Here is a 12,014-nt window from a genome sequence, read left to right on the forward strand (position 1 = left end):
TCCTTGTAGAACAGCAGAACATTGGACCAAAAAATATTATTCTCAAGCCTTAAGATCTTACAGAATTATGTAAGTCCTGGGAATGTAATGTACATCATGGTGACTATAATCAATGTTGTATTATATATTGGATAAATGCTAAGTGAGTAGATCTTAAAAGTACTCATCACCAGGAAGCAAAATTGTAAATATGTGTGGTGATGGATGTTAACTAAACTCAGTGTGGTAATCATTTTGCAACATATACATGTATCACATCACGTTATACACCTAAACATAATACAATGTTATATGTCAATTATATCTCAATTGAAAGAATATTTTAATTAAAAATAAGATCTGGGGTGCCTGAGTGGCTCAGTGGGTTAAAGCCTCTGCCTTCGGCTCAGGTCATGGTCCCAGGGTCCTGGGATTGAGCCCCGCATCTGGCTGTCTGCTCGGCGAGGAGCCTGTTTCCCTCCTCTGTCTCTGCCTGCCTCTCTGCCTGCTTGTGATCTCTGCCTGTCAAAAAAAAATGAATTAAGGGGCACCTGGGTGGCTCAGTGGGTTAAGGCCCCTGCCTTCAGCTCAGGTCATGATCCCAGAGTCCTGGGATCAAGCCTCGCATCAGGCTCTCTGCTCAGCAGGGAACCTGTTTCCTCCTCTCTCTCTCTGCCTGCCTCTCTGCCTACTTGTGATCTCTCTCTCTCTCTCTGTTAAATAAATAAATAAAATCTTTTTAAAAAATGAATTTAAAAAAATCTTAAAATAAAAGAAGATCTAATGGGATTTGCCTTGCTAGGTTTAGACTTGCTTGGGACTCACCTGTCCCCCTTCCTTCTTTCCTCTTTCTCCTTTTTGGAATGGGAATGTCTATCTGGCCCATTATTTTACTTTGGAAGCATGTAACTGGGTTTCACAGATTCTTAGCTGGAGAGAATTCTGCCTCAGGATGAATCATACCTCTTAAGTCTTACCAATAACTGATTTAGATGATAATTAAATGAGACTTTGGGCTTCAGATTTTAGAGTTGATGCTAGAACAAGTTAAGACTTTTGGGGTTACTGGAATAGACTGAATGTATTATATATACAAGAAGGACATGAGCTTGGGAATCCCAGTGGCAGACTAATGTAATAACAGTCAAACTCATTGAGGGCAAGAGAATATTAAAAGATGAGAGAAAAAATGTAGAAATCTAGAATTCTGCATTCAGATTGCTCGGTGAGTATCTTTAAATTCTTAACCTGCATGGAAGAAATTGAAGCTTGCAACAACAGCAGTGCATTATGGGTATGTTTCATGGAAGTATACTGATGAACTCCAATCAGAGCCTGAATTCAAAAAGTCTTGGCCCTACATCAAAGCTCTGATAAATATCCATATGCTTTAAGTTAAAACAAAATGTTTAAGTACACCTATATCAATTAAGAATGACAGTTGAGGGGCACCTGGGTGGCTCAGTGGGTTAAAGCCTCTGCCTTCGGCTCAGGTCATGATCCCAGCGTCCTGGGATAGAGCCCCAAATCGGGCTCTCTGCTCAGCGGGGTGCCTGCTTCCTCCTCTCTCTCTCTGCCTGCCTCTCTGCCTAGTTGTGATCTCTGTCTGTCAAATAAATAAAATATTAAAAAAAAAAAAGGAATGACATTTGGCTGTTAGGATCCAAGGTCCACATTTATTGTATAATAAGTAAGTCATCCAAGGGGCTTATTTTTCTTACTGAAAACAAGGCCAGAGATAGGCAGCACCGTTATCAACAGACTCCTATATCATCTCTAGTGGCATATAAGCTGACACTTAGAGCCCTAGCCATCATAAATGAATTCCAAAAAGGAAGCAAGAGAAAAAGGAGAACAAGAAAGGTTCCTCCCATAAATCACACTCAACAGAGTCCATTTACATCTCAGTGACCAGCTCTAACTACAAAGGCAGCTGAGAAGTGTCTTTTGTTTAGTACACTGCCTATGCAGAATGAAATACCAGTTTTATTGGTAAGGATGAAAGAGAATGAATTTCTTTTAAAAAATTCAAGTATAAGTAACATATGGTATCACATTAGTTTCATGTGTGAAGAATGAAAATTATTTGGGAGACAACAGACCCTGCCAGCGTAGAAATTTTGTTATGATTCTTTGTTTTAGTAACTTAAAACTAAATGACCAATTAACTGGCCCTAATGGCACGGAGTAGAAGAGCATGTATTCTCCAGCTTATTCAGGTGGGATATGTGGGATGCTCTGATGGGATGGGGGGGGCAACCAAATGTGGGGTGACCTGATTGGGAGGAAGCCAGGGATGCGGGGGCAGTGAAAGAATTCACCCAAAGCAGAACCAAGGAGATCAAAGTTTATTGAATACACCAGAAGGGAGCAATGGGCAGAACAGTTGAGCTGACTGTGTGCAACAAGGTGGTGGTGAGGGGCTGCAGTTATAGGGCAGAGTGAGACAGTATGGGAACATATCGAATTCTCCCTTTTTAGGTAGTCTTAGGAACTGTGCCTGTTTGTGTTTGTCAGTTAGGGCCTATGGTTATTTTGAGGTCGGTTGCTTGATGAGCATGTTTGCATTCAGCTTGGTGGTCACTGTGAGCCCTTTTACCTTACTCGGGTTTCCATTACTCAAGCTTGTTGCCTAATAGCTGCCTCTACAGGATACCGCAAAGCTGACTGGAGTACCTTTTTTACCCATGTGGCATCCAAAAGGGATAGATTCAGTGAAAGTCTGAAAATATGAGACTTGAAAGTTGGTTAGAGTTTAGTGCTAGAGATGCAGATGTCCTAACCTGTGGTATGGACAGCCTGTTGGATGAACTCATAAAAAGGTAGAAAGAAGAAAGCCTAGGACATTAGCTCAAGCAATTGCAGTTAAACAGAATAAGAGTGAAGAAAATAAAGAAAAACCAGAAAGGATAGAAAGTTATATCATGAAGATGAAGAAAAAAGGGAGTGACCAGCATCAAATGAGATAAAAAGGTGAATGCAGATTCATAGAGCAAGCAGTGGAAAGAGGCTGGGGAGGGTCTCACTACTCAGTATATAGACTCTTTCATTTAATCATTTTTTTTGCTTGACCTGGTGTGCCTAAATCTTTGGTTCCAACTCTCTACCAGTTCTAGGGTTAAGCTACTCACTTGGTTATTTGTCCTAAGGATGGTGACCTAGATCTAGAAGTCTAACTACTCTGTACAGATCAAATGATCCTTTGGTGTTTCTTTCCACACCCTCCCATTGATGTGGTATCCACAATTTACTTACAAGTCTGTAGTATAATATGGCATGTCTTTGTCTCCTGTTCCTAGCAAAGAGCTTATAAAAACTCTGGAATTTCCTGAGTGATAGGAGAATATTTTGCTTATTCAGGAGGCTCCACTTTTTTTTTTTTTTTTTTTTTTAGGAGAGTGGGAGGTGAGTGGTGGTGCAGAGGGAGAGAGAGAATCTTAAGTAAGCTCCATGCCCAGCCCACCTTGGGGGCTCAATCTCATCACTCTGAGATTATGACCTGAGTCGAAATGAATTCAGACACTTAACCAACTTAGCTACCCAGGTGCCCCCAAGAGGCTTCTCTTTTGAGTACACTTGAGTTCATGCTAATTTAGGGGAGGGCCCCTAAATAGACTCAGGATGGTGCTGGTGACCAGAAAGACCAAATGACTGGAGGGTTAGAACTTTTAGCCCCACCCACAGACCCCAGGAAAGGGAGAGGGGGAGTAGAGATTAAGCTCTATAAAAACTCTCAAGGAAATCTGAAGAGTTTCTGGGTTGGTGAACATCATGGAGGTGCTGGGAGGGTGGTGCGTAGAGAGCATGGAAACTCTGTGCCCCTTTCCCCCTTCTTTGTATCTTTCCATGTTTCATTGTATACTTTATAACAAATCAATAAACATAAGTAAATATTTCCCTAAATTCTGTGACCTGTTCTATCAAATTACTAAACCAGAGAAGGGAGTCCTAGGAATTCCAATTTATGGTTATTTGGTCAGAAGTGCAAGTGACAGTTTGGACTTGCAGTTGGCATCTGAAGTGGAGGTAGTCTTGACGGCTGAGTCAGGGTTCTCTAAAGGAATAGAACCAATAGGATAGACAGATGATAGATAGATGATAGATAGATAGATAGATAGATAGATAGATAGATAGATAGATGAGATTTGCTGTAGGAGTTGGCTCAGATGATTATGGAGGGCAAGAAGTCCTACACTCTGCTGTCTGCAAGCTGGAGAAATAGGAAAGCTGGTGACATAATTCTGTTTGAGTCTGAAGGATGCAGAATGGCCCAGTCTGAGTACCCAGAGAGGGGGTCCCAAAGGACTAGCCAAGAGGGTCCCTGGCTTCATGCAGGATGGAAATCAAATGAGCCAGCAGAAGTGAAAGCAGAGTTTATTGAAGATGTATGTAGAGACAGTCAGATACAGACAAGAGTATCCTGGAGATTTGGTAAGGTAAGATGCACGAGTCTTGTCTTTGGTTGTGTCCTGGAGTTTTTATTGCCCATTGTGGTCTGGTGCACAGTCTTTAACCTCTGAGATCTGATGCTGTCTTCAGGTAGGTAGTGTCAGAATTGACTTAAATTTGTAGAACACCCAGGGGTACCTGGGTGGCTCAGTGGGTTAAAGCCTCTGCCTTCAGCTCAGGTCATGATCCCAGCATCCTGGGATTAAGCCCCACATCGGGCTCTCTGCTCAGCAGGGAGCCTGTCCCCCCCTCCCCCACCTGCTTGCCTCTCTGCCTATTTGTGATATCTGTCTGTCAAAAAAATAAATTATTTAAAAAAAAATTTGTGGGACACCCAGTCAGTGTCCACTGCAAATTGGAGAAGTGATGTGGGATAATCCCCCCACATCTGGTGTCAAAGTTATTGAGAGTAGAGTGAGAAAAACAATTTTCCTTTACAGAGCTTTCCTGGAGTTCTGAATTATGAATTACTACTATACTTCTAATTGTCATTCCCCTCTGCATTCATCTTTCTTTTTTTTTTTTTTTTTTAAGATTTTTATTTATTTATTTGACAGAGAGAGATCACAAGTAGGCAGAGAGGCAGGCAGAGAGAGAGAAGGAAGCAGGCTCCCCGCCGAGCAGAGAGCCTGATGTGGGACTCGATCCCAGGACCGTGAGATCATGAACCGAGCCGAAGGCAGCAGCTCAACCCACTGAGCCACCCAGGCGCCCTGCATTCATCTTTCTTAGTTCCAACAATTTCTTTATCCTCTTTCCTTCTTCCACTAAGAACACTCCAACATCTCTCATTCCGTTTCCCACTTTCTTAGTCTTTGTAGGTTTTTGTATTTTCTCATTTCAGTGGGGGTTCATAGGGAAACAAGACTAACATATGTTTGATTGCTCATGTTAAAAGTCACTCTGTAGAACATGTTTTCAAAATTATGAATTTTTAAAAAATCAGTTATGTGGTTATAAAATGCTTAACTGATATCCTTTTTTTCAATACAGTAGTCCTCCTTTATCCACAGTTTCACTTTCTGAGACTGCAGTTACCAAGGCAGGCCAACCTCAGGCCTAAAGCGGATGATCCTTCTCCTGATGTATAGTCAGGTCAATTGTCTAGTGCCACATCACAATACAAACATTATCCACTTCACTTCAAGTCATCACATGGGCATTTTACCATATCACAGCCTCACAAAAAGGGTGAGTACCACTGTAAGATATTTTGAGAGAGACCAACATTCATGTAACTTTTATTACAGCATATTCTTATAATTGTTCTATCTTATTATTGCTTATTATCAGTCTCTTGCTGTGTCTAATTTATAAATTAAACTTTATCATAGCTTTGTATGCATAGGAAAAAAAAAAACAGTATAGATAGGGCTTGGTACCATTGCTAATTTCAGGGATCTCCTCGGGGTCTTGAATCCGGGCCCTGCAGATAAAGGGGCAGTACTGAATCTTATTTTTCTGATTAGAAATGTTTGCGCATTGGGGCACCTGAGTGGCTCAGTCGGTTAAGCGTCTGCCTTGGGCTCAGGTCTTGACCCTAGGGTCCTTGGGATCGAGCCCTACATCAAGTTCCCTGCTCAGCAGGGAAACCACTTCTCCCTCTCCCTCTGCTGCTCCCCCTTCTTGTGCTCTCTCTCTGTACCAAATAAAAAAATAAAATCTTAAAAAAAAAAAAAGAAACAAATGTTTGCTTATTAGAGTAACCCAGAGGATACAGAAATATCTAACAAAGGGAAGGTCTTTCACAATCATAGCCTTAGACAAAGTTACAGGTTGGTCTCTTACGTATACTACTGTTTAGTGATTCTATATTTGTAAAATATAAGATAGGAAAAAACAACAGGAAGATAACACTAAAATAGTAACAGCAGTTAACTCGGGGGATTGGGATTAATGGATTTTTCCCCCTTCTACTGATTTAGCTGTATTTCCTAATGTGCCCAAATTAACATCTAATTATTTATTTTTTGAACATTTATATTTAAAAAACCTTGAAATGTTAAGATTTAAGTCTTTTCCTCAAAATAAATGTAATTATGTTCAAACTTTTGCAATTTTTAAAAATTAAAACAAAATTTTTTATTAATATACAATGTATTATTTGCCCCAGGGGTACAGGTATGTGAATCATCAGGCTTACACACTTCACAGCACTCACCATAGCACATACCCTCCCCAATGTTCATAAAACTTTTGCAATTTTTGAAATAAAATATTTCATTTCACTTAATATTCCAAGAATAAAAAAAAATTCCAAGAATAGTAAAAGGCTCTCTGATGTCTACAGATTAAAAGAATTTTAAAATTATAATAAAATTAAAGAATCAATACAATCTACCATACAGTTTCCATCACTTAATTACGTAATTTGTGTTTAAGTGCTTAAGGGTTTCCTAGATGAACGAGCTCTTAATTTTCCGTTTTAACATCATTCACCAGATGGTCTAGAAATCTTTGATCTGCAAGCCTTGTGGGGTTGTCAGGCCTCCAGCTGAGGTGTTACTTCCCCCAAACTTTATGTGGTTCCTGTCCACTCTCTGAGACAGAATAATTAGACGTTTAGAGTTACTGATCAATCACCATAAAGTTAGATAATTTGCCAAAGGGAACAGCATGAATTTTACAACGCTGTTCACGGATTGTTTTTAAGATTTTATTTATTTGAGAGAGAGAGAGAGACAAACACAGAAATAGCGACAGAGCAAACAGAGCAGGGAGGAAAGGGTGAAGTAGGCTCCCCAATGAGCGGGGAGCCTCATGAGGGGATGGATCCCAGGACCCTGGGATCATGACCTAAGCAGAAGGTAGTAGACACTTAACAAACTGAGCCACCCAGGGTAACAAATCAGGGTATTTCTACAGGGTAATTCAGAGAGATTGCCTTAAAAAACGTCAACCTTTCCACCTAATGTCCTATTGATATCTCAAACCCGAAGATTTTGAATCGTAATCATTCAAAAATTGGTTATCAACTTTCACCCCAAACACAAGCGTAGTTCTATCTGGTTCCTACATGAGTACAGGGGCGTGTGCCTGTTCATCTCAAAGGCCTCGCCACTTAACAGCCTCTCTTGTTGGGTGTAGTAGGTCTTTCCCCTCCCCGCTTTCCCGGCCCGGCCGGTGGCTAACCCATGCAGCAGCCAGTAGCTGGCCCGACCCTTCAACCTGGGCCTCGCCTTCCCTTCCTCCTCCTCCGCAGTCCCACGTCTGCAGTGGGTCCGGCCTCGGGGAGGGGGTGGTGGTGGAAAACCTCGCTTGACTCCTGCGGCCCGCTAACCTCGGGTGCGAGGAAGATTAAGACGCTCCCAATTCAAGAACAAGCATGAACCAGTCAGTCCCCTCCCACCGCCAAGGTCCCCAACCCGCGCCCCGAGTAGGGCGCGAGAGTGACAGGCCCGCGAGCGCGCTCCCGCCCGGCCTCCCGGCGCGCGCTGGGAGGAGCCTGGCCAATCAGAGCGCGCCTCGCCTCTACGCCCCCAGCTCCGCGCGCGTCCGTCTTCCCGTAAGGGCAGCTTCCTAATACAAAAGCCTGCAAGCGGACCTTCCCTTCCCTACTTGCTCTCAAGTCTCGCCCATAGAACCGCCCTTCCCCGAGGCGGCCTTGAGACCCTCCCGAGGGAGGGAAAGCGGGTGGTGGGGGAAGGGTGGGAAGTGAGGTAGGGTTTTTCACTTTCAAGAAAACACCTTTCCCTCTTCATACTTTTCCCCTTTCGCCTCCCTAGATAGAAAGTCCCTACAAGTCAATAGCAAATGATGTGTTAAAAGAAAGCGGTAATTAGTTTTTCTTTCAAATGACAAGTTCTCGTGAAGTAATGCGGCCTCCGTGCATTACCCAGAATTCCCAAGGTTCCGCATGGCGTGTTTCCGGTCTGCGTGCGCCGCAAGGCGGGGCTCCCGCGTTCGCCAGCCTTTTCACCCCGCCCAGTCCCTGCGGGTCCTCGCCCCGTGCCCGCTCCTCGCCCCGCGCCCGCGCCCCCCCCCCCACCCCCCGACCCAGCCCCTCAAAGTAATAGTTTCCTTGTATTTTATGATGATAAGAAGAAAACTGCTTTCAAAAAGTGCCTGCTCCTTGCAAAACTGATAGTAAGTACATAAATGTTTATAAAAGAAAGTTGACCTCACCACTCACCCACCATCTCACCACCCAGAAATAACAGTATTAACACCCTGGTATTTAAAATTGGGAGACTTCACATAGGCACATAAAGTTTTTTTCTGTTCTGTTTTGTTTTGTTTTTAAAGACAGAAGTGTCTCCTAGCATTCCAGGTAAATTTAAATAATCATTTTTAATGGCTGTGTGGATATAATTTGTTCAACCAGTCCTTAAACTGTTGGACTTTTAGGGTATTTACAGTTTTTCACATGTACAAATAATACAAGATGTCATCAAAAGGAATGAAATCTCGCCATTCGTAATGATGTGGATGGAGCTGGAGTGTATTATGCTAAAGAAAATAAGAGAAAGACATGCCATATGATTTCACTCATATGGAATTTAAGAAACAAAACAGATGAACAAAGGAGACAGAGAGAAAAAACGGAGAGAGAGGCAAACCATAAGAGACTCTTATCTATAGAGAACAAACTGAAGGCTGCTGGAGGGAAGTAGGTGGTGGCGGATGGGCTAAATGGGTGATGGGTATTAAGGAGGGGACTTGTGGTTAAGTACTGGGTGTTAATATTTATTTATTAGATTTGAGAGTGTGTGTGTGTGTGTGTGTGTGTGTGTGTGCAAGCAGGATAGGAGCAGGGAGAGAGAGAGAAAGAAAAAACTCCAAAGCAGACTCCGTGCTCAGCACAGAGTACCATGAGGGGCTTGATCTCACTACCGTGGGATCATGGCCTGATCAGAAATCAGGAGTGCTGCTAACTAACTAAGCCATCCAGGTGCCCTTGTTTTTGTTGTTGTTGTTTTTAGAGATTCGTTTATGACAGAGATAGTGAGAGAGGGAACACAAGCGTGGGGGAGCTGGAGAGGGAGAAGTAGCCTGCTTCTCGCTCAGAGGGGAACCCTATATGGGGCTCTATCCCAGGACGCTGGGATCATGACCAGAGCGAAAGGCAGCAGTTTAACCCACTGAGCCACCCAGGTTCCTCGCCAGGTGCCCTTGTACTTGGTGTTATATGTAAGTGATGAATCACTAAATTCTGCTTCTGAAACCAGTATTACCCTAAGTGTTAAATAACTAGAATTTAAATTAAAAAAAAAAAAAGAATAATACTCATTTTAAAAACTCTTCTAGATAATTATTCTCATAGATAAATCTGTACATATTTCTGATTATTTCCTTATAATAAATTCATGGCAATATAATTACTGGATGAAAGGAATAACTCCTTTTTTTTTTTTTTAAAGATTTTATTTATTTATTTGACAGGCAGAGATCACAAGTAGTCAGAGAGGCAGGCAGAGAGAGAGAGAGGTGGAAGCAGGCTCCCTGCTGAGCAGAGAGCCCGATGCCGGACTTGATGCCAGGACTCTGAGATCATGACCTGAGCTGAAGGCAGAGGCTTTAACCCACTGAGCCACCCAGGCACCCCACAGAATACTCTCTTATAAGAAGAGTCTAGATGATGTTACCAGACTCTCCTCATGAGATATATTTATTACTTTTCTACCTGTGTCTTCAACTTCTTGCTAATCTTCAGTACTGTTAGGCTTTGAGATCTTTATCACCTTTTGAACATTTTTATCATCTTTGTCATCTTGTTTTAATTTACATTTTTGTTGACTATAAAACAACATCATTCGTATATTTATTGGCTCTGTTTTTGTGCAATTACTCCTGGTTTAAAACTGAAGTATTTACATTTAAAAATTATAAGTGTTTTTGTATATCAGGAATATTAACCTTTGAATGAAATGTAATTACAAATATTACAATATTTTTAAAGATTTTATTTATTTATTTCAGATAGATAGAACTTGAGAGAGCACAGGCGGTAAGGGGAGGGGTAGTGGGAGAAGGAGGTTCCCCACTGAGCAGAGAGCCTAATGTGGGGCACAATCCCAGGATCCCAGGATCATGACCTGAGTTGAAGGCAGATGCTTAACCAACTAAGCCACACGTTATTACCTTTTTTTTTTTTTAACGCAGCTACATCTTCCACCTTATAACATGGTGGGGGTTCAGTTTAGAGAATTCAACTATGGGTATTGTTTTATTTTAAAGACTTCATTTATTTGACAGAGATCAGAAGTAGTCAGAGAGGCAGGCAGAGAGAGAGAGAAGGAAGGAGGCTCCCTGCTGAGCAGAGAGCCCGATGCAGGGCTCCATCCCAAGACCCTGAGATCATGACCTGAGCTGAAGGCAGAGGCTTAACCCACTGAGCCACCCAGGTGCCCCATTATTACCATTTTTTAATATGGCCTATGGTGGTCATTTGCTGAAGGAGAGAAAAGTCTTGCAAAAAGGAAGAACATATAACGTCAGATGGACTAACATAGCAAAGAATACAATTCATCTCTAAGTTATTTGTATGTCAAAAGTTTAAATTAAAATGCAAAAAAATAGATCTTAAGAAAATGATACTAAAATTCACTTGAGAAAGTACAGTTGACTCTTGAATAACACAGATTTGAACTGCTTCCATCCACTTATATGTGGATTTTTTTTTGATACAGTATAGTACTGTAAATGTATTTTCCTTATGATTTCCTTAATATTTTTCTTTGGCTTACTTTATTGTACAAAATATGTGTTAACAGTTTATGTTGTCAGTAAGATAGTCAGTTTATTATTAATGAAGATTTTTGGGGTGCCTGGGTGGCTCAATTTGTTAGGTGTCCAACTTTTGACCTCAGCTCACATCTTGATCTCAGGGTGGTGAATTTAGGCCCTCTGTTGGGCTCCACACTGGACATGGAGCCTACTTAAATAATAATAATAACAAAGTTTGGGGGGAGTCAAGAGTTATGTGTGGATTTTCTACTTGGGAGGAGTTGGTGCCCCTAATTCCTGTGTTGTTCAAGAGACAACTGTAAATCGTCATCACTTTTTTTTTTTAAGATTTTATTTGTTTATTTGTCAGAGAGAGGAGAGAGTGAGGGCACAAGCAGAGGGAATGGCAGGCAGAGGGAGAAGCAGGCTCCTCACTGAGCAAGGAGCTTGATGTGCACTGATTCCAGAATCCTGGGATCATGACCTGAGCCAAACGAAGGCAGAGACTTAACAGGATGAGCCACCCATGAGTCCCTGGTCATAGCTTTCTTCTTTCTTTCTTTCTTTTTTTTTCCTGGTTATAACTTTTTTTTCTTTTCTTTTCTCTTTTTTAATTTATTTATTTGACAGAGAGAGAGCACAAATAGGCATAGATTCAGGCGGCAGGGGGAGGAGGGTAAGCAGTCTCCCTGCTGAGCATAGAGCCCAATGCGGGGCTCGATACCAGGACCCTGGGATCATGACCCGAGCCAAAGGCAGAGGTTTTAACCCACTGAGCCACTGAGGCGCCCCTCCTGGTCATAACTTTCAAAGAAACTTATTTAGAAGGGGGAGAGGGAAGTGGAGTAGAGGAGAATGGACTCTCCTGACATGATTTGTACACTAAATATAAAGATAACTAGGAATACAAGAAAAAATAT

General features: G+C 41.9%; 1 long non-coding RNA gene across 3 annotated transcripts in view; it reads left to right on the plus strand.

The window, feature by feature from the left end:
- The first annotated feature begins 8,358 nt into the window (after positions 1-8,358).
- Positions 8,359-12,014, plus strand: part of LOC309872485 — a 155,385-nt gene continuing 151,729 nt past the window's right edge. For all 3 annotated transcript variants that reach the window (XR_014315894.1, XR_014315895.1, XR_014315896.1), the window contains exon 1: positions 8,359-8,514. This is a non-coding gene — a long non-coding RNA (uncharacterized lncRNA). The remainder of the gene's footprint in view (positions 8,515-12,014) is intronic.

Source organism: Mustela nivalis (genome assembly GCF_964662115.1).
Source record: "Mustela nivalis genome assembly, chromosome: 8".
NCBI classification, from domain to species: Eukaryota; Metazoa; Chordata; class Mammalia; order Carnivora; family Mustelidae; genus Mustela; species Mustela nivalis.